This window comes from Glandiceps talaboti, chromosome 19, assembly GCF_964340395.1.
Source record: "Glandiceps talaboti chromosome 19, keGlaTala1.1, whole genome shotgun sequence".
Taxonomy (NCBI): Eukaryota; Metazoa; Hemichordata; class Enteropneusta; family Spengelidae; genus Glandiceps; species Glandiceps talaboti.
Genome location: NC_135567.1, coordinates 15,130,962 through 15,135,803, shown reverse-complemented (window position 1 = coordinate 15,135,803; position 4,842 = coordinate 15,130,962). Strand labels below are relative to the sequence as shown.

General features: G+C 39.2%; 1 long non-coding RNA gene across 1 annotated transcript; it reads right to left on the bottom strand.

The window, feature by feature from the left end:
- Positions 1 to 2,057: 2,057 nt before the first annotated feature.
- Positions 2,058 to 4,010, bottom strand: LOC144449928 (uncharacterized). Its single transcript, XR_013482196.1, has 3 exons — positions 3,895 to 4,010; positions 3,104 to 3,230; positions 2,058 to 2,153 (listed from the first exon to the last, which is right to left on the bottom strand). It is a non-coding gene; the product is annotated as an uncharacterized LOC144449928 (long non-coding RNA).
- Between the last annotated feature and the right edge of the window lie 832 nt (positions 4,011 to 4,842).

The following is a 4,842-nucleotide window of genomic DNA, read 5'->3' as shown; positions in this document are numbered from 1 at the left end:
CGCTCATTTGGCTGGTGGGGGGGGGGGGGGTTCCTTTGCTTCGCATTTCGTTATGGATTGGAACCAATGTGATTAAAATCTGATGTGATGAAAGCGGCTGTATGATTTATTTACCTCTATTTCCATCGTGATTTGTCGTTTGTTTTTGTTCCATAGTGATCGCCGCCTTCCCACATTGAACATTCAAATTCAATGGGCAAATGAGGGCGCTGTTCGATATTAAAGTTTTAGAAATCTCCATTCTTACATGCTGACACTACTTTCCTCAAAAGTACTCAGCTCTTTATTTCAAGGGAACTGTTAAACCACACACACAAGCCAGATTGAAAGTATTCGAACCAAAAATAACCGAATTTTGCCATTTTTACACACGGGTTCCCGTTGATGTAAGTTGACACAGCGTTTTTATCAGTTTGTTTATATGTGTGGAAGTTATAATGTCACAGTAGCAGCCAGACATGATTTTATAATGCGTTATGAAATCCTGGTTCCTGTGGTGTTTATACTTCGATCTAAAAGGCATATATATATATATATATATATATATATATATATATATATATATATATATATATATATATATATATATATATAACTCGGTGAGTATCAATCTGCTAAGACAGTGCTCTATACCGCAGTGGCAGAGCGTAATAGTTTTGCAAAACTATATATGTATATATATATATATATATATATATATATATATATATATATATATATATATATATATATATATATATATATATATATATATATATATATATATATATATATATATATATATATATATATATTGTTGGTGCCGGTTTCCCGACCCCACCTACTTTTTCATGCCGACCCTCAACTTTTTTAAAGTATTCGAGAAAAAATAACAAAATCGCGAAAATTGTGAAGTCTCGCAAGAAATAGTGGATGCGGAAACTGACATCAACTTGAAATTCCATTCATCCACACATCCCATTAATATAGAAATAACTTCAAACAATTTGGTATTTCCTTTCAATGACGTAACTATTTATTCATACAGAAAGACGCTGAAAGAAAGTGAGATACAATGATACTTTCTGGTTGTTTGTTTGTTTGTTGACAACAACTCCACTGCAATAAAACCAGAAGTAAATACTTGCTCGAAAAGAAAGATGATTATATCAGATATGGTATTTATTTATTTAAAAGTTATGTAATTCTGTCACTAATCTACCTTTCAAAGAATCAAATAATTAATATGTGTATAATAAATTTCTATTGACTATTTCTGAAAGACGATTGATAACTTTAAAACTACATAATACATGGGGAAAAAGAAATCATGTAAGCGATCAATCCATAAATCGATCGACCAATCAGTTCAACTCTCGCTCACTCACTCACTCCCTCTCTCATTCACCCAGTCAACCAATCAACGAACCGACAGACGAATCAATCAACCAATCAATCAATCAATCACGAATCAGCCAACCAAACAACCAACCAACATGCCAGCCAACGAAAAATCAATCAACCATCCAACCAACCAACCAACCAACCAACCAACCAACCAACCAACCAACCAACCAGCCTGGCAAGCAAATAAGGAAGCACACATCCAACCAATTAACCAACTACCCTACCAGCCAACCAACCAACCAAACAAACAAACAAACAAACAACCAAACAAGCAAGCAAGCAAGCAACCTCCCAACCTCCCAACCAACCAATCAACCAACCACCCAACCAACCAACCAACCAACCACCCAACCAACCAACTAATCAACCAACCAACCAACCAACCAACCAACCAACCAACCTTCAAACCAACCAACCAACCACCCAACCAACCGTCTATAATTATAACAGTTCAATAATAAATTTCTATCCATCCTTCGATACTATAGAAATAAATATCGATATCAAGGAAAATATTAATATTCAACATTTACCAAAAATTATTTCAGAAAAAACATGACTGCTACTACAGTAATCTTAATAAATGATTAAATCTTCAAACAGATCAATGAAAGATTCATCAAAGTTGACCAAAAAATTGTCACCAATAAATAAATTATGGGGACGGTGAAGTCGTATTTATTTTCAGTTACCGCTGAATCTTGAAGAGTTAGAGAGCTTCAGATGCAAAACCATAAACCGTGTTTACCGCCTCAAATCATGTTTCCCTGGAAAGAAAGAGCAGACGATAACAGTTCAAGATGACGTAATCTAGTTACGTGCAGTCGGTCCCAATCTGATTAAAATCCTATGTATATGTCGGCTAATCATTCATTGCTATCTTACCTTCGTTTTTTGGCTTGAATTGACCTTCGTAGTACATGTTTACGTTTTTAGCCTGATCGCCTCCTCTACGATCAGGCTAAAAACGTAAAGCCAAATAACGAAGGTAAGATAGCAATGCATGATTAGCCGACATCTACATCGGATTTTAATCAGATTGAGTCGGTCCCTGCAATCCTTTTCTTAGGACCTAACAAAAAAATTGTGTGGTTCCGATTACATTCAATTTTAAAATAGGTGGGGTAGGTAGATTTTTTATTTTACTTTATTTTTTTTTCATGTGTGAGTGTCTAGTTCAGGTTTTCCATTGTTTTCCAAATGGTCTCTGTGTTATTTATTTCTTCCTATCAGATGTACAGCCATTACAGATTGGTAAAAGTTTGATATTGTCTTTTTTAGTTGATGTCAGTTTCCGCATCCACTATTTCTGGCTAGACTTCATAATTTTCGCGATGTTATCATATTTTTCTCGAATACATAAGAAACCCCGAGAAGTTTAGGGTCGGCAGTAAAAAACTAGGTGGGGTCGGGTAACCGGAACCAAACAATTATTTTTTCTAGGCCAGTGTAGTCAAAACAGACAGTTTTTCAAACGGAATATTCAAACTTGTAAAATATATGCCTATTCTGTTTTAAATGTAATAAAAGTGCGCAAGCATCACAACATAACCCGGAAAATTAAACCCAGACAAATTCTATCGAAAATCTAGCTAAACCTCATTCTGGGGAAGGGATGAACAGCGCATGTCAGTAGTAACCCATCATACACCGTGACAGGAGGTTACGTCATTCAGTGAGAAAGCACACCATCGAAAATAAATAGAGAATGTATTACCATGTTGTATCACATCGAGGTGTAATGTCGGTATCATATTCTATAGTTGCTTCATTGTCATACTTTCCACTTGATACCAATCGCACAACAGAATAATAACATGGAAGCTGCACACTCATGGTTAAGCCTGTGAAAAAGAAAGAACTGTTATTGATACTGCAACGTGAAGAGGTTGGAGAGAGAGAGAGAGAGAGAGAGAGAGAGAGAGAGAGAGAGAGAGAGAGAGAGAGAGAGAGAGAGAGAGAGAGAGAGAGAGAGAGAGAGCGAGAGAGAGGAGAGTCAGACAGACAGACAGACAGAGTACAGAGTCAGACAGACAGAGAGACAGAGAAAGAGAGACAGAGAGAGACAGAGAGGGGAGGGAGGGAGCGAGTGAGTGAGAGTGAGAAAGAGAGAGAGAGAGAGAGAGAGAGAGAGCGAGAGAGAGGAGAGTCAGACAGACAGACAGACAGAGTACAGAGTCAGACAGACAGAGAGACAGAGAAAGAGAGACAGAGAGAGACAGAGAGGGGAGGGAGGGAGCGAGTGAGTGAGAGTGAGAAAGAGAGAGAGAGAGAGAGAGAGAGAGAGAGAGAGAGAGAGAGAGAGAGAGAGAGAGAGAGAGAGAGAGAGAGAGAGAGAGAGAGAGAGAGGGGAGGAGAGGGAGGCAGGGAGGGAGAGAGAAAGGGAGGGGGCAAGTCAGTCAGGGCGGAGAAGACAGACATCTAACCACAGAGGAAATCAAACAAACAAAGAGACATACACACAGACAGACAGACAGATATGGTTGGTCGTACAAGCAGATCACTCACGATCCTGACACCCTTCTTGACTTGGCATTTCGTCCATCATTCGACCAACCAATCGCTTAAGCATGAACCTCCTTTCTGCTGATCGTTTCATATGTAGCTCCGTATGATAGTAGTCGTCACCACGAACGCTGTAATCGCCAACGTCACAAACAGAGTCCCAAGTCACTTCTTGCTGACCTTTGACCTTTGCATACTTATCCGTGACGCCACACACACGTGTGACCTCTTGCAAGTCTAGGTGCAGAAGATCAATACGTTGTTCGAACTGGAGGTAGTCTTTTTCAGCATCACACTGGTATAGAGAAAAACAAAACAAAAATATGCCACAGGTCAATCATGTACGTAAGACATCATGCACCCTAGATAAAATCAAATCATGTAAGGGCGTTGGCTATCGTCTATTCCCAGTGGACCTCGCACAATGGTGACGGTTGTGTATTCATATTAAAGACATCTGGTTATGATCATTTAATATGGTAATTAAGTTTACATCGTAGTGCTCCACTCTGCCCATTGATTGTAATTACATAGTGAAGTTGGTGTCATCTCACAGCGGGCACTGCATGTTAAAATTAAACAATAAGAATTTGTGGCGGGTTTCGGGCCGATGCTGCAATATGAAGTAACACTTTATACCCATTATCACTCACTCACTCACTCACTCACTCACTCACTCACTCACTCACTCACTCACTCACTCACTCACTCACTCACTCATTCACTTACCTCACAGTTTGTAGGTACACTTGCTTTTCCACTCATCAGCCAATATCAACTGTCTGTCTGTCTGTCCGTCCGTCCGTCTCTCTCTCTCTCTCTCTCTCTCTCTCTCTCTCTCTCTCTCTCTCTCTCTCTCTCTCTCTCTCTCTCTCTCTCTCTCTCTCTCTCTCTCTCTCTCTCTCTCTCTCGTGTCCCTACCTGAGGACTATCGTTATCATTAGAATGGCC